We start from the raw sequence: 17,829 nt of genomic DNA on the forward strand, positions 1-17,829 counted from the left end.
CTTTCTTTATTTTTTTTTTCTTTTTTTTTTTTTTCTCTTTTTTTTTTTTCTTTTTTTGCTTTTCTCCTTTCCTTTTTTCTTCTTATAGCCACAATTCAAGTATTGCGTGATAATAAATTCATTAGTGAAATGTTAGTGAAATATGTATGAAATATTATTCAAAAGGATCAAAATCAAAATCACGAAGACAGATCAGATTTCACCTCCCTCAAGGCTAAATTAGCTTAAGGTGTCCAATTCCAACATGATTATGATAATTCTGTAATTAGGTTAGATTTCCACATGATTAGAAGATGCAGTCCATATCATATAATAAAGATAGACCACGACTGTCTCGTGGTAAAGATAAACAAGGATCAGTTAGTTCCGTCCAAATCTGAATTCATGAATATATATAATTGATTAATAACATGATTAGTGGTATAGTTGATAAAATTAAATTCATATAGGAGGGTCGATTTTCTTACTCCTGTGCAACTTGAATGCGTTGTAAGATCTATTCACATCATGATTAGATTGTAATATAAGTCTATTCCATCTTGATTATCGTCTTTTCAAAATTTTTTCAATGATAAACTCGCTTAAGTATATTGTCAAATTTGAAAGTTCTCCACCAACATGATTATTCAATAAATAAATTCCAAAATAATTCCAACATAATTCCAGTCATAATTAGCGAAAAATAAATAGATGAAAAAATACTTTTGACGATTCCAAGAGCACTGGGGATCCCACTCGATCGACTACCACAGCTCCACAGGAACAAAAATCTGTAGCGTTTTTCCCGCCAAGACAAACAGATGTCTGATATTAAATTTTCTCTCGGTCTCCCTCCAGTCTCACTCCGGTCTCGCTCCGGTCTCGCTCCGGTCTCACTCCGGACTCACTTCCACCATAACCAGATCTTCCAATATGGGACGTCAATCGGAGGCTGCTACACCACAGGATATTCTCCCGGGGTTGCTGCGACCGACGGGCTTTCAAAGGAGCCAGAGGAAGGAGCTTTCAGACCTCAATCGCCCGGGGAGAGGAACCATGCGGCAACCGCACGCTAGGGTTTCTCGAGAAGGTTATCGAGCATATCGGAGAGACAAATCACAAGACGCCATCACCTAAAATTCATCCCGCTCGCTCCAACGCTCCACCCAGTGAGCGTCTCACGTCATCACGCCCTCCACCGAATGCCTCAAATTTTGTTTTTATAATGTCACTTTTCTGTTTAAGCACAACTGGCGTTGCATAAGATTAATTGGCACGTAGGGTTAACAACTTGTGTCATTTATGATATTGTATGAAAACGGCATTCTCCCCTTGCCAGCCACTATTTTGGTAACGGCTGCCCGAATTATTAACAACATGTAGTATTGTAGACGTGGCCTAAGTTAAAAAACAAAAAATTAATAATAATAATCTAAGCATTCCAAAATTGGCACTATGCCAAGAAGTTTTTCATGTGTTTTTTCATGGAAGGATTGGCATGCTTTGTCTGGAAAATAACTTTCCACAAGTGGAATAAGAAGATTTAGCTTAATGTTGGAAAGCTTTAAGGATTTTGCATTTCTGTCTTTCAATGTAATCATTAGCTCATTGGTGTTGCAAACCCAGGAATGAAAGTTTTCAGGAAAACATCCCGCTCGTCCCTGGGTGGGCTTGAACCACCAACCTTTCGGTTAACAGCCGAACGCGCTAACCGATTGCGCCACAGAGACAACCACTTGTGACTGTTTTCAGAGAAGCAGTGAGGATTATGACTTTAAACCTTCAGCATTCCAGAGGGCTTAGTGACCATAGCAGAAGAATTGACAGTTGTATCTCAACTGTTTATACATTATTTCATGATGGTGAGAACTTGTACTCCTAAATTGTCTTTACGAATCTTGAAGAAGAGATTTGGAAAAAAAAGTCAGATATTCATGGTTTTTTATCATTTGGGAAGAAAGTGGCAAAAAGTTGGCCCTTTCGAAGCTTGAAGAAGAGATTTGGAGAAAAAAAAGTCAGGAATTAATGTGTTTTATCATTTGTGAAGAAAGCACCATGAAAAGCAGAGTGGCGCAGCGGAAGCGTGCTGGGCCCATAACCCAGAGGTCGATGGATTGAAACCATCCTCTGCTAGATGTCATTTTTACATAGGGTTAATAACTTCTGTCATTGATGATATTGCATTAAAACAGCATTCTCCCCTCGGACAAACAGCTTTACAGAAAGCAGAGCGGCGAAGCGGAAGCGTGCTGGGCCCATAACCCAGAGGTCAATGGATCAAAACCATCCTCTGCTAGATGTCATTTTTACATAGGGTTAATAACTTCTGTCATTGATGATATTGCATGAAAACAGCATTCTCCCCTCGGACAAACAGCTTTACAGAAAGCAGAGTGGTGCAGCGGAAGCGTGCTGGGCCCATAACCCAGAGGTCGATGGATCGAAGCCATCCTCTGCTAGATGTCATTTTTACATAGGGTTAATAACTTCTGTCATTGATGATATTGCATTAAAACAGCATTCTCCCCTCGAACAAGCCACTATACGAAAAGCAGAGTGGCGCAGCGGAAGTGTGCTGAGCCCATAACCCAGAGGTCGATGGATCAAAACCATCCTCTCCTAATTTTGTTTTTATAATGTCACTTTTCTGTTTAAGCACAACTGGCGTTGCATAAGATTAATTGGCACGTAGGGTTAACAACTTGTGTCATTTATGATATTGTATGAAAACGGCATTCTCCCCTTGCCAGCCACTATTTTGGTAACGGCTGCCCGAATTATTAACAACATGTAGTATTGTAGACGTGGCCTAAGTTAAAAAACAAAAAATTAATAATAATAATCTAAGCATTCCAAAATTGGCACTATGCCAAGAAGTTTTTCATGTGTTTTTTCATGGAAGGATTGGCATGCTTTGTCTGGAAAATAACTTTCCACAAGTGGAATAAGAAGATTTAGCTTAATGTTGGAAAGCTTTAAGGATTTTGCATTTCTGTCTTTCAATGTAATCATTAGCTCATTGGTGTTGCAAACCCAGGAATGAAAGTTTTCAGGAAAACATCCCGCTCGTCCCTGGGTGGGCTTGAACCACCAACCTTTCGGTTAACAGCCGAACGCGCTAACCGATTGCGCCACAGAGACAACCACTTGTGACTGTTTTCAGAGAAGCAGTGAGGATTATGACTTTAAACCTTCAGCATTCCAGAGGGCTTAGTGACCATAGCAGAAGAATTGACAGTTGTATCTCAACTGTTTATACATTATTTCATGATGGTGAGAACTTGTACTCCTAAATTGTCTTTACGAATCTTGAAGAAGAGATTTGGAAAAAAAAGTCAGATATTCATGGTTTTTTATCATTTGGGAAGAAAGTGGCAAAAAGTTGGCCCTTTCGAAGCTTGAAGAAGAGATTTGGAGAAAAAAAAGTCAGGAATTAATGTGTTTTATCATTTGTGAAGAAAGCACCATGAAAAGCAGAGTGGCGCAGCGGAAGCGTGCTGGGCCCATAACCCAGAGGTCGATGGATTGAAACCATCCTCTGCTAGATGTCATTTTTACATAGGGTTAATAACTTCTGTCATTGATGATATTGCATTAAAACAGCATTCTCCCCTCGGACAAACAGCTTTACAGAAAGCAGAGCGGCGAAGCGGAAGCGTGCTGGGCCCATAACCCAGAGGTCAATGGATCAAAACCATCCTCTGCTAGATGTCATTTTTACATAGGGTTAATAACTTCTGTCATTGATGATATTGCATGAAAACAGCATTCTCCCCTCGGACAAACAGCTTTACAGAAAGCAGAGTGGTGCAGCGGAAGCGTGCTGGGCCCATAACCCAGAGGTCGATGGATCGAAGCCATCCTCTGCTAGATGTCATTTTTACATAGGGTTAATAACTTCTGTCATTGATGATATTGCATTAAAACAGCATTCTCCCCTCGAACAAGCCACTATACGAAAAGCAGAGTGGCGCAGCGGAAGTGTGCTGAGCCCATAACCCAGAGGTCGATGGATCAAAACCATCCTCTCCTAATTTTGTTTTTATAATGTCACTTTTCTGTTTAAGCACAACTGGCGTTGCATAAGATTAATTGGCACGTAGGGTTAACAACTTGTGTCATTTATGATATTGTATGAAAACGGCATTCTCCCCTTGCCAGCCACTATTTTGGTAACGGCTGCCCGAATTATTAACAACATGTAGTATTGTAGACGTGGCCTAAGTTAAAAAACAAAAAATTAATAATAATAATCTAAGCATTCCAAAATTGGCACTATGCCAAGAAGTTTTTCCTGTGTTTTTTCATGGAAGGATTGGCATGCTTTGTCTGGAAAATAACTTTCCACAAGAGGAATAAGAAGATTTAGCTTAATGTTGGAAAGCTTTAAGGATTTTGCATTTCTGTCTTTCAATGTAATCATTAGCTCATTGGTGTTGCAAACCTAGGAATGAAAGTTTTCAGGAAAACATCCCACTCGTCCCTGGGTGGGCTTGAACCACCAACCTTTCGGTTAACAGCCGAACGCGCTAACCGATTGCGCCACAGAGACAACCACTTGTGACTGTTTTCAGAGAAGCAGTGAGGATTATGACTTTAAACCTTCAGCATTCCAGAGGGCTTAGTGACCATAGCAGAAGAATTGACAGTTGTATCTCAACTGTTTATACATTATTTCATGATGGTGAGAACTTGTACTCCTAAATTGTCTTTACGAATCTTGAAGAAGAGATTTGGAAAAAAAAGTCAGATATTCATGGTTTTTTATCATTTGGGAAGAAAGTGGAAAAAAGTTGGCACTTTCGAAGCTTGAAGAAGAGATTTGGAGAAAAAAAAGTCAGGAATTAATGTGTTTTATCATTTGTGAAGAAAGCACCATGAAAAGCAGAGTGGCGCAGCGGAAGCGTGCTGGGCCCATAACCCAGAGGTCGATGGATCGAAACCATCCTCTGCTAGATGTCATTTTTACATAGGGTTAATAAATTCTGTCATTGATGATATTGCATGAAAACAGCATTCTCCCCTCGGACAAACACATACACCATCCCATGTGGTGTGCGCAGGGGTGTAGACATGTATCCCATATGGTCTAGTGGTTAGGATTCCTGGTTTTCACCCAGGCGGCCCGGGTTCGACTCCCGGTATGGGAAGCAGGTTTTTATTGGAACCCCATGTTGCTATCCATTTGCTAGTTGGTCAAATCAAATAGCATTAATCATATTCCCCAACATCTAAAGCGCTCACCTTACCTGAATATCCACCTCAAAATACTGGGCCAGATTCCTTACCTCTTTGGGCTGGTCAAGGAACATCAGAAAGGGGAGAAATAGATAAGAGAGATTATATAAAATGCAACAGGAGGAAAGATAATGAAAATGGAGAGATTAAAGAAAAGGAGGATAGATTAAAGAAAATGGGAGAGGAAGTGACAAAAGGTAGCGGTAAAGAAAAAGTGGACAAACAGGGAGAGGTAAAGAGAAAGGGTTGGGAGATAAAGAGAACAAAGATAGATGAAGAGGAAAAGGGAGACATAATGCCAATGTCTGTCTAGGGAGATGGTCGACTATGTGCTTGATTTTATACACCTGTTAGCAATGGATGTGGCTGAAATACCTAAACTCAATAATTAGGAGGGGTGTCCACATCCTTTCATAAAGTGTATATGTTTTATATGTAATATGTATAATTTATCCCTTCAGAAAATTCTATTTATGTAAAAGAAACTGTCACTGCGGGAAAAGTGAATAACACAGGACAAACTTATGATAAAACCTGATCATACTGCTCTTGTTCTCAGGGCAGCCCCATCACCATGAGATGGGCTTAAAGGGATCAAGTATTATATCTTCTATATCTGATGATTGCTGGAGGCAGGGTGGAATTCCTGAAACTGCCAGTGCTGCTTAGTTATCCCCAGTCTGGCCACCGACAACTTACAGGTAACTATCCGTACGAATCACAAAACAGCTGTAATTATAACAACATTACATTATATGTATAGATTTGATAGCACCACAATATACTGACCAGGTATTTCATTTTATAGTTAGAGTGAGTTCTGCATCAGGTTCAAACATATCATGGAAAAATCATCTCAACATCCAAATTGCAAACAAGAAAAACAAAGGAATACACTAAAGCAACAAAGCAAAAAGTATGTGAAGCACCAGTCATTTACCTGAAAGAAAGACATCAGTAGATTGACCACCATTTTCTTGACTAGGCCAAGACCTAGGGCAACAGCACCACCTTCTGGTACAAAACTGAGGAGCAGATTGCCCTCTTTGGTGATGAAGTCATCGGTTCTGTATGTTAAATGGGAATAATGAAAAGAAGCGTTTCTACCCAGTTTCGAACCGGGGACCTTTCTCACGTGAGGCAAACGCTCTAACCGCTACGCTAAAGAAGCTTAAGTGTAGAAAGAAGCCAGGCCAGAGCACAGGATCTGACCAAGGCAGAAGATGACAATTTTTAACATTTCCTGAAATTCGGCCAGATTTCTAAATGTTCTGATGAAACATTCCATATTCCACATAAAAATAAATTCTGCTAAAGGCTGCAAAATGACACAATAACATCTACATATGCAGAACTCCTAAAACCACCCATGTAGCAGATCTATCGGGCTCTGTGAAAACTGGTTCCACACTTCTTTTACCTTCGTTGTATATCAGACTGGATCTAACTCACATTATCTTAAAACTCAAGGGTCTCAAAACCCAGCCTTTCCCAGGACATCATCAGCAGGGTTCATTTTTATGAAATTAAAGAAAACGTTACGCAACCTCCATAGAGAGTGAGCATCCTCTGAGTGCTGCTGAGTCTGAGCGACGGGATATGACATCATTTCCCACAAACAAAAAATGGCTTTGGAAAAAAACGGGAGGAAAATGGTTTTTTTTCTCATGTTTTTTTGGGGGGTTTTTTTCGTTTTTTTTTTTCCGCAGACCTTCCCATCTCTGGTTTAAAGCCTATCTCTCTGTCCAGCGTTGGTGGTATAGTGGTGAGCATAGCTGCCTTCCAAGCAGTTGACCCGGGTTCGATTCCCGGCCAACGCAGAGTTTATTTTTTTTTTTACACATCCGAGTCTATTCAGTAAGTTTCAAGCCGTTTGCAATGTTAACCCTTCAACTTGCTGTAGCTTGTAACACAATGCATACCATGTTGGTGAGGGAGGGGCTGCTCCAGGTACAGTCAGCATGGACAGCGCACCAAATCATGACCTTCGATAGCTCAGCTGGTAGAGCGGAGGACTGTAGAAAACAATCAGACATCCTTAGGTCGCTGGTTCGATTCCGGCTCGAAGGAATGCTCTTTATTTTTGTGAGACGGGAAAAAAAATGGTAGGTTCCCACCTAAAGTCCACCTAAAGTCCACACTCTTACAACTGTATTTTAAAATAAAAAGGTTCACCTCCTATAGGATCTGTGGATGCTCCGTCACATACACAATCCCATGTGGTGTGCGCAGGGGTGTAGACATGTATCCCATATGGTCTAGCGGTTAGGATTCCTGGTTTTCACCCAGGCGGCCCGGGTTCGACTCCCGGTATGGGAAGCTAGTTTTTATTGGAACCCCATGTTGCTATCCATTTGCTAGTTGGTCAAATCAAATAGCATTAATCATATTCCCCAACATCTAAAGCGCTCACCTTACCTGAATATCCACCTCAAAATACTGGGCCAGATTCCTTACCTCTTTGGGCTGGTCAAGGAACATCAGAAAGGGGAGAAATAGATAAGAGAGATTATATAAAATGCAACAGGAGGAAAGATAATGAAAATGGAGAGATTAAAGAAAAGGAGGATAGATTAAAGAAAATGGGAGAGGAAGTGACAAAAGGTAGCGGTAAAGAAAAAGTGGACAAACAGGGAGAGGTAAAGAGAAAGGGTTGGGAGATAAAGAGAACAAAGATAGATGAAGAGGAAAAGGGAGACATAATGCCAATGTCTGTCTAGGGAGATGGTCGACTATGTGCTTGATTTTATACACCTGTTAGCAATGGATGTGGCTGAAATACCTAAACTCAATAATTAGGAGGGGTGTCCACATCCTTTCATAAAGTGTATATGTTTTATATGTAATATGTATAATTTATCCCTTCAGAAAATTCTATTTATGTAAAAGAAACTGTCACTGCGGGAAAAGTGAATAACACAGGACAAACTTATGATAAAACCTGATCATACTGCTCTTGTTCTCAGGGCAGCCCCATCACCATGAGATGGGCATAAAGGGATCAAGTATTATATCTTCTATATCTGATGATTGCTGGAGGCAGGGTGGAATTCCTGAAACTGCCAGTGCTGCTTAGTTATTAGACTTGGGCACCAGGGGGCTCTTCGTGTTCGTCTTCGTGCTCGTCTTCGGGGAAAAAAAAATCTTCGTATTCCGCGAATATTCGCCCGTTCCTGTCTTCTCTTCGGGCGAATATTCGCGGACATTCTTCGTGCTCGTTTAATCTTCGTTTTCTTCCTGGTTGCCTAGCAGGGGTTAATACGGGGTTAATAACACATCACAGCAGCAGCAGCTGCCGTGAAGGTACGTGTGTGCAGCTCTATTGGTCGTTTCGGCAGGGGGCTGGTCTGGCATCAACGAGTGAATTGCAGAACTGCAGAATGCACTTCATTCGTTGATGGCAGGCGAGCCCCCTGCCGAAACGACCAATAGAGTTGCACACACATACCGAGGTGTACTGTCCATAGATGTTTAATAAAAGAATAGGGAATATTTTACATTTTTAAATTGATTTTGGACCACTTTACATGCCTAACATTTGCTACCTATTTACAATGGCATACTTTGCAACAACCCAACTTACTTATTGGACAGGACTGGAAAATAGCAGGACTGTCCACCAAAATCTTGGGTGTGTTGGCAGGTATGCTGATGGAAAAATGTTGGACAAGAACTAAAAAATAGCTTAGGGTTAATGTACGGTTATGTTTAAGATTAGTAGCAGTGCACTGGTTTGGTTAAAGATGGATTATGTCTAAATAATAATAATTTAATTTTAATGTTTTTTTTTAAAAAAAAATAGGGGTTTATTTAAATGTATTTTAAAGTTAGATTTATTATTTAGTACTTGATTATATTTATTAAATGTTTATAGTAGCGTTACCTACCGAGCTATACCTACCTATGTGTATTTGCATTTTGCATACCTAGTTTAGCTAAATTAGATGGGACAGGACTGGAAAAAAGCAGGACTGTCCCTGAAAAAGTTGGGTCTGTTGGCAGGTATGTGGATGGAAAAATGTTATAGGGTGAAGTGTGAGTTATAGTGTTAATGTAATGCTATTAGTGAGTGAAGGCCAGGGCAAATAACAAGGAAAAGGTCCTTGTGTTTTGTGCATTGTAAGTGTGTGTGTATGTGTGTTATGTGTGATGTCACTGTGTGTTATATGTGTTATATGTGTTATTGTGTGTGTTATGTTTGGTTGGTTGTGTATCAGAAGGAAAATAATGAAATGGAAAAGGAAATGGGAAAGGCAAATGAGTGGGCAATTGGCGACCCGCTCACCTGTTTCACCCCAGGGCAAAGCACCCAAACACTGTCAGTCTTAGACGTTTGGCAGCAGACTTCCAGAGCTCAGACACAAGGCCCTAGCGTAAGCTGGCCACTCCGGCGGAGGTAGCAGGCGTTGCCACACCGCAAACAGAGGCAGCCAGGGGGGAGAAACTGCCCTTACCATTAGGGACATTTTGGGCATGACTCTAGCCAGGAAGCGAACTGGCAGAGAAGAGATGCTGGCACCACCACCAGCAGCAGCATTGAAAAATGGGAAAGGCGAATGAGTGGGCAATTGGCGACCCACTCACCTGTTTCACCCCAGGGCAAAGCACCCAAACACTGTCAGTCTTAGACGTTTGGCAGCAGACTTCCAGAGCTCAGACACAAGGCCCTAGCGTAAGCTGGCCACTCCGGCGGAGGTAGCAGGCGTTGCCACACCGCAAACAGAGGCAGCCAGGGGGGAGAAACTGCCCTTACCATTAGGGACATTTTGGGCATGACTCTAGCCAGGAAGCGAACTGGCAGAGAAGAGATGCTGGCACCACCACCAGCAGCAGCATTGAAAACTGAAAAGGCGAATGAGTGGGCAATTGGCGACCCACTCACCTGTTTCACCCCAGGGCAAAGCACCCAAACACTGTCAGTCTTAAACGTTTGGCAGCAGACTTCCAGAGCTCAGACACAAGGCCCTAGCGTAAGCTGGCCACTCCGGCGGAGGTAGCAGGCGTTGCCACACCGCAGACAGAGGCAGCCAGGGGGGAGAAACTGCCCTTACCATTAGGGACATTTGATTCATGACACTAGCCAGGAAGCGAACTGGCAGAGAAGAGACACTGGCACCACCACCAGCAGCAGCAGCAGAATTGGGAAAGGCGAATGAGTGGGCAATTGGCGACCCACTCACCTGTTTCACCCCAGGGCAAAGCACCCAAACACTGTCAGTCTTAGACGTTTGGCAGCAGACTTCCAGAGCTCAGACACAAGGCCCTAGCGTAAGCTGGCCACTCCGGCGGAGGTAGCAGGCGTTGCCACACCGCAGACAGAGGCAGCCAGGGGGGAGAAACTGCCCTTACAATTAGGGACATTTTGGGCATGACTCTAGCCAGGAAGCGAACTGGCAGAGAAGAGATGCTGGCACCACCACCACCACCACCACCACCAGCAGCATTGAAAAATTGGAAAGGCGAATGAGTGGGCAATTGGCGACCCACTCACCTGTTTCACCCCAGGGCAAAGCACCCAAACACTGTCAGTCTTAGACGTTTGGCAGCAGACTTCCAGAGCTCAGACACTAGGCCCTAGCGTAAGCTGGCCACTCCGGCGGAGGTAGCAGGCGTTGCCACACCGCAGACAGAGGCAGCCAGGGGGGAGAAACTGCCCTTACCATTAGGGACATTTGATTCATGACACTAGCCAGGAAGCGAACTGGCATCGAAGAGACACTGGCACCACCACCAGCAGCAGCAGCAGCAGCAGAATTGGGAAAGGCGAATGAGTGGGCAATTGGCGACCCACTCACCTGTTTCACCCCAGGGCAAAGCACCCAAACACTGTCAGTCTTAGACGTTTGGCAGCAGACTTCCAGAGCTCAGACACAAGGCCCTAGCGTAAGCTGGCCACTCCGGCGGAGGTAGCAGGCGTTGCCACACCGCAAACAGAGGCAGCCAGGGGGGAGAAACTGCCCTTACCATTAGGGACATTTTGGGCATGACTCTAGCCAGGAAGCGAACTGGCAGAGAAGAGATGCTGGCACCACCACCAGCAGCAGCATTGAAAACTGAAAAGGCGAATGAGTGGGCAATTGGCGACCCACTCACCTGTTTCACCCCAGGGCAAAGCACCCAAACACTGTCAGTCTTAAACGTTTGGCAGCAGACTTCCAGAGCTCAGACACAAGGCCCTAGCGTAAGCTGGCCACTCCGGCGGAGGTAGCAGGCGTTGCCACACCGCAGACAGAGGCAGCCAGGGGGGAGAAACTGCCCTTACCATTAGGGACATTTGATTCATGACACTAGCCAGGAAGCGAACTGGCAGAGAAGAGACACTGGCACCACCACCAGCAGCAGCAGCAGAATTGGGAAAGGCGAATGAGTGGGCAATTGGCGACCCACTCACCTGTTTCACCCCAGGGCAAAGCACCCAAACACTGTCAGTCTTAGACGTTTGGCAGCAGACTTCCAGAGCTCAGACACAAGGCCCTAGCGTAAGCTGGCCACTCCGGCGGAGGTAGCAGGCGTTGCCACACCGCAGACAGAGGCAGCCAGGGGGGAGAAACTGCCCTTACAATTAGGGACATTTTGGGCATGACTCTAGCCAGGAAGCGAACTGGCAGAGAAGAGATGCTGGCACCACCACCACCACCACCACCACCAGCAGCATTGAAAAATTGGAAAGGCGAATGAGTGGGCAATTGGCGACCCACTCACCTGTTTCACCCCAGGGCAAAGCACCCAAACACTGTCAGTCTTAGACGTTTGGCAGCAGACTTCCAGAGCTCAGACACTAGGCCCTAGCGTAAGCTGGCCACTCCGGCGGAGGTAGCAGGCGTTGCCACACCGCAGACAGAGGCAGCCAGGGGGGAGAAACTGCCCTTACCATTAGGGACATTTGATTCATGACACTAGCCAGGAAGCGAACTGGCATCGAAGAGACACTGGCACCACCACCAGCAGCAGCAGCAGCAGCAGAATTGGGAAAGGCGAATGAGTGGGCAATTGGCGACCCACTCACCTGTTTCACCCCAGGGCAAAGCACCCAAACACTGTCAGTCTTAGACGTTTGGCAGCAGACTTCCAGAGCTCAGACACTAGGCCCTAGCGTAAGCTGGCCACTCCGGCGGAGGTAGCAGGCGTTGCCACACCGCAGACAGAGGCAGCCAGGGGGGAGAAACTGCCCTTACCATTAGGGACATTTGATTCATGACACTAGCCAGGAAGCGAACTGGCATCGAAGAGACACTGGCACCACCACCAGCAGCAGCAGCAGCAGCAGAATTGGGAAAGGCGAATGAGTGGGCAATTGGCGACCCACTCACCTGTTTCACCCCAGGGCAAAGCACCCAAACACTGTCAGTCTTAGACGTTTGGCAGCAGACTTCCAGAGCTCAGACACTAGGCCCTAGCGTAAGCTGGCCACTCCGGCGGAGGTAGCAGGCGTTGCCACACCGCAGACAGAGGCAGCCAGGGGGGAGAAACTGCCCTTACCATAAGGGACAATTAAGGCATGACACTAGCCAGGAAGCGAACTGGCAGAGAAGAGATGCTGGCACCACCAGCAGCAGCAGCAGCAGCAGCAGCATTGGAAAAGGCAAATGAGTGGGCAATTGACAACCCGCTCACCTGTTTCACCCCAGGGCAAAGCATCCAAAGACTGTCAGTCCTTGGCGTTTGGGAGCGGACTTCCAGAGCTCAGACACAAGGCCCTAGCGTAAGCTGGCTACATTGGCGGAGGTAGCAGGCGTTGCCACACCGCAGCAAGTGCAACCAGGGGGGAGAAACTGCCCTTACCATAAGGGACAATTAAGGCATGACACTAGCCAGGAAGCGAACTGGCAGAGAAGAGATGCTGGCACCACCAGCAGCAGCAGCAGCAGCAGCAGCAGCAGCATTGGAAAAGGCAAATGAGTGGGCAATTGACGACCCGCTCACCTGTTTCACCCCAGGGCAAAGCATCCAAAGACTGTCAGTCCTTGGCGTTTGGGAGCGGACTTCCAGAACTCAGACACAAGGCCCTAGCGTAAGCTGGCTACATTGGCGGAGGTAGCAGGCGTTGCCACACCGCAGCAAGTGCAACCAGGGGGGAGAAACTGCCCTTACCATAAGGGACATTTGAGGCATGACACTAGCCAGGAAGCGAACTGGCAGAGAAGAGACACTGGCACCACCACCAGCAGCAGCATTGGAAAAGGCGAATGAGTGGGCAATTGACGACCCGCTCACCTGTTTCACCCCAGGGCAAAGCATCCAAACACTGTCAGTCCTTGGCGTTTGGGAGCGGACTTCCAGAGCTCAGACACAAGGCCCTAGCGTAAGCTGGCTACATTGGCGGAGGTAGCAGGCGTTGCCACACCGCAGCAAGTGCAACCAGGGGGGAGAAACTGCCCTTACCATAAGGGACATTTGAGGCATGACACTAGCCAGGAAGCGAACTGGCAGAGAAGAGACACTGGCACCACCACCAGCAGCAGCATTGGAAAAGGCGAATGAGTGGGCAATTGACGACCCGCTCACCTGTTTCACCCCAGGGCAAAGCATCCAAACACTGTCAGTCCTTGGCGTTTGGGAGCAGACCTACAGAGCTCAGACACAAGGCCCTAGCGTAAGCTGGCTACATTGGCGGAGGTAGCAGGCGTTGCCACACCGCAGCAAGTGCAACCAGGGGGGAGAAACTACCCTCACCATCAGGGACATTCGAGGCATGACACTAGCCAGGAAGCGAACTGGCATTGAAGAGAGACACTGGCACCACCACCAGCAGCAGCAGAATTGGGAAAGGCGAATGAGTGGGCAATTGACGACCCGCTCACCTGTTTCACCCCAGGGCAAAGCATCCAAACACTGTCAGTCCTTGGCGTTTGGGAGCGGACTTCCAGAGCTCAGACACAAGGCCCTAGCGTAAGCTGGCTACATTGGCGGAGGTAGCAGGCGTTGCCACACCGCAGCAAGTGCAACCAGGGGGGAGAAACTACCCTCACCATCAGGGACATTCGAGGCATGACACTAGCCAGGAAGCGAACTGGCATTGAAGAGAGACACTGGCACCACCACCAGCAGCAGCAGAATTGGGAAAGGCGAATGAGTGGGCAATTGACGACCCGCTCACCTGTTTCACCCCAGGGCAAAGCATCCAAACACTGTCAGTCCTTGGCGTTTGGGAGCGGACTTCCAGAGCTCAGACACAAGGCCCTAGCGTAAGCTGGCTACATTGGCGGAGGTAGCAGGCGTTGCCACACCGCAGCAAGTGCAACCAGGGGGGAGAAACTACCCTCACCATCAGGGACATTCGAGGCATGACACTAGCCAGGAAGCGAACTGGCATTGAAGAGAGACACTGGCACCACCACCAGCAGCAGCAGAATTGGGAAAGGCGAATGAGTGGGCAATTGACGACCCGCTCACCTGTTTCACCCCAGGGCAAAGCATCCAAGCACTGTCAGTCCTTGGCGTTTGGGAGCAGACCTACAGAACTCAGACACAAGGCCCTAGCATAAGCTAGCTACACCGGCGGAGGTAGCAGGCGTTGCCACACCGCAGCAAGTGCAACCAGGGGGGAGAAACTACCCTTTCCATTAGGGACATCTGAGGCATGATTTCAGCCAGGAAGCGAACTGGCAAAAGATACTGGCACCACCACCAGCAGCAGCGTTGGAAACGGAAAAAGGTGAATGAGTGGGCAATTGACGACCCACTCACCTGTTTCACCCCAGGGCAAAGCATCCAAAGACTGTCAGTCCTAGGCGTTTGGGAGCGGACTTACAGAGCTCAGACACTAGGCCCTAGCGTAAATTGGCTACACCAGCGGAGGTAGCAGGCATTGCCACACCGCAGCAAGTGCAACCAGGGGGAGAAACTACCTTAAACATTAGAGAGAAAAAATTTAACTTTCCAAGCTAAGAGCTGGGTAACCCAATTTGGGCAGATTGAATTTAAGAAAGGCAATCTGCTCCATGAGATGAGGTGCCATGCGTGAGCGCTGTGGACTCAGTATGTTTCCAGTCATAGAAAACACGCGCTCACTTTGAACAGTGGTTGGCGGACATGATAGAAGCTGCTGCGCAACCCATGAGAGTGCAGGCCACACACTCTTCTTTTCATCCCAGTAGCTAAGAGGATCAACATTAGGAGCAGAAGGAACTTCACAGAGGTAAAGTTTGACCATTTCAGCAGCACTACTCTCCTTTCTGCTGCTAGCTCTGTCAGATGGTCCAACTATACTGCCAAGTGCCTCTTCCCAAAACGCAGCTGCTCCACTCAGCTGTGTTGTGCTGCTTGTGGCACTGCTGCTGATGCTGCTGCTAGGGGTAGCAGACCACATCATCTCTTCCTCCTCCTGCACCTCACCCTCCTCGGACAGCATTCCCATTTTACGCTGCCAGTCACGCACCTTGTTGACCAATTGCTCCCGGTAGCTACTGAGAACATTGAATTTCAAAGCTAGCTTTCCCTTAATTCTTGGATCACAAAGGCACGCTAGCATCATTTCGGGACTCTCTTCCATTCGCTTGCGAAGGTGTACTTTTAGCAGATCCTTCAGCTTCCTGACTATGGCTGCTACGTCAGGATGTAGAGTGCCACCTTGAACAGCCTCACGGTTTCCAAGGAACACATCCATCTTGCTGCCTAGATGGGAGAACACTGGGATTACCTGGGCCAGACTGGCAGTGTTTGAGCTTAAATTTTCTGTGGCATCCCTGAATGGTTTAAGGACTGCCACTAGCTGGGCGATCACTGTCCAATCCTCCCTATTCAATGGAGAGGTAATCCCTATATTGTGCTCTGAGGCAAGATTATGGATTGCCCTCTGCTGCTCCAAAATCCTCTCTAGCATGTCTAACGTGGAGTTCCACCGTGTACTGACATCCTGACGTAGGCAGTGTACGGGAAGACCTGACCTCTCTTGCTCTTCCCTCAAAAGTTGGCTAGCCTTAACACTATGGTGAAAGTGCCCAGCGATCTTTCTGCAGCGGGACAGAACTACTGCTGCCACATTAGTTCCTTCTGACATTGCTGCCTTCACTACAAGATGGATGATGTGGGCTGCACAGCGCACACCAACAATATGACCATCTCGCAGCGCTTTCACCATATTGGCACCTCCGTCAGTTACCACAAAACCAACTTCAACATTGGTGCCCGCCTCTGCTCCCACCCAAAGGCTAAACATTTTCCTAATCGCATGCAGAATATTTTGGGAAGTGTGCTTTTCATCCATCACTTCTGCATGGAGAAGGAATGATCGGTAGCCTGCTGCAGCAACTTCCTTAGACACACCGGGCTGCCACCAGTGTGCTGTCAAAGAAAGAAAGGCATGCTGGGCGCTAGGTGCACTCCACAAATCTGTAGTGAAATGAACACACTGACCAGCAGCCTTGGAAAGCTCCTCTTTCACTGCTGCAACACAGGACCGATACAGCGAGGGGACAATGTTCCTGCTGAAAGTGGAACGTGACGGAACTGTGTATTGTGGAGCCACAGCCGCCATCAATTGTTTGAAAGGCTCCCCTTCAATCATGGAGAAGGATGCCCCTCCAACAGCAATGAACTGACCAATAAGTCGCGTTACTTTATTGGCCTGCTGTTTGGGCATCGTTCTCTTGGAGTGGAATGCCCCAAATTCTTCCAGGGTGGGCTGGGCATGCAGTGCTCCAACCTGCCTTGGTCTCTGGCTGCCAGCACTAGTTGCTGCTGCTGCTGCTGCTGCTGCTGCTATTGGCTCAGAAGAAGAAGCTGTTGGGGTTTTTCCACGGCCACCAGCTATGCTGCCTGCACTAAGTTTTACCTCTGCATCTTTCCCCAATAGCACAGCGTTGTGTTGAGTGCTGAGGTGATGCTTCATGCTAGCACTGGTAAAATGGCCAGACACTTTCCCTCTGCTTATTAGCTTCCCACAATGTTTGCACTTTCCATAGCGCCCTTCTTCAACATTTTCAAAGTGCTCCCAAATTGGGGCGCGCATAGCCTTGGAGTGTGCCTTGGGTGCTGCTCTTACTGCTCGGGGTGGATGAACAGAGGCAGAACTAGTGGTGGTGGGACTGGTGGTAACAGTACTGGCCATAGTGGGACTGCTAATTGCTTTAGATTTGCTAGGTTTTGCTGCTGCTGCTGGTGGTGGTGATGGTGATGATCGTAGCGGAGAAGGTGGAGGCTCAGGGGAAAATTGTGCACTAGTCATTTGGACACTGCTCCCTGAGGAATCTGATTCCTGACCACTCATCTCCTCTACTTCCTCTGGCTCATAGTCTAGCTCTTCATTAGCCAGATCGAATGGAATTCCTGCTAGGCTGGAGCTAAGACTGATATCGTCGTGAGACTCGTGACTAGTAGTAGTGCGAGCAGGAAGAATAGACTCTGCACTTGGCCTCTCAGTCTCAGGCTCCTCTGCTACCTCGCTAGGTGGAGTTCCACTATGTGTAGCCCTCTCTCTAACTGTCTTTACAAAAATTTTGTAAGGACTTGGTGGCTTGCTAGAGGTACTAGGAGGACATGGCGTGGCGGTACCAGTGGGAACAGTAGGCGCAGCACTAGTGGTGGTAGAGGCGGTAGAGGTGGGGGTGGTGGTGGTGGTTTTCCCTACAAAGGAATGAGATCGCTTTGGTTTGGGACCCCTCTGAGTCTTGC

General features: G+C 47.0%; 7 non-coding genes across 7 annotated transcripts; 4 read left to right on the plus strand and 3 right to left on the minus strand.

The window, feature by feature from the left end:
- Positions 1-1,635: 1,635 nt before the first annotated feature.
- Positions 1,636-1,709, minus strand: TRNAN-GUU (transfer RNA asparagine (anticodon GUU)). The gene has a single exon. It is a non-coding gene; the product is annotated as a tRNA-Asn (tRNA).
- A 1,337-nt stretch (positions 1,710-3,046) lies between these two features.
- TRNAN-GUU (transfer RNA asparagine (anticodon GUU)) lies at positions 3,047-3,120 on the minus strand. The gene has a single exon. It is a non-coding gene; the product is annotated as a tRNA-Asn (tRNA).
- Positions 3,121-4,457: 1,337 nt separating this feature from the next.
- On the minus strand, positions 4,458-4,531 carry TRNAN-GUU (transfer RNA asparagine (anticodon GUU)). The gene has a single exon. It is a non-coding gene; the product is annotated as a tRNA-Asn (tRNA).
- Positions 4,532-5,057: 526 nt separating this feature from the next.
- TRNAE-UUC (transfer RNA glutamic acid (anticodon UUC)) lies at positions 5,058-5,129 on the plus strand. Its single transcript has one exon. It is a non-coding gene; the product is annotated as a tRNA-Glu (tRNA).
- A 1,836-nt stretch (positions 5,130-6,965) lies between these two features.
- Positions 6,966-7,037, plus strand: TRNAG-UCC (transfer RNA glycine (anticodon UCC)). The gene has a single exon. It is a non-coding gene; the product is annotated as a tRNA-Gly (tRNA).
- Positions 7,038-7,201: 164 nt separating this feature from the next.
- Positions 7,202-7,287, plus strand: TRNAY-GUA (transfer RNA tyrosine (anticodon GUA)). Its single transcript is given in 2 exon segments — positions 7,202-7,238; positions 7,252-7,287. It is a non-coding gene; the product is annotated as a tRNA-Tyr (tRNA).
- Positions 7,288-7,464: 177 nt separating this feature from the next.
- On the plus strand, positions 7,465-7,536 carry TRNAE-UUC (transfer RNA glutamic acid (anticodon UUC)). The gene has a single exon. It is a non-coding gene; the product is annotated as a tRNA-Glu (tRNA).
- Positions 7,537-17,829: the final 10,293 nt, after the last annotated feature.

Source organism: Spea bombifrons, chromosome 3, assembly GCF_027358695.1.
Source record: "Spea bombifrons isolate aSpeBom1 chromosome 3, aSpeBom1.2.pri, whole genome shotgun sequence".
Classification (NCBI taxonomy): Eukaryota; Metazoa; Chordata; class Amphibia; order Anura; family Pelobatidae; genus Spea; species Spea bombifrons.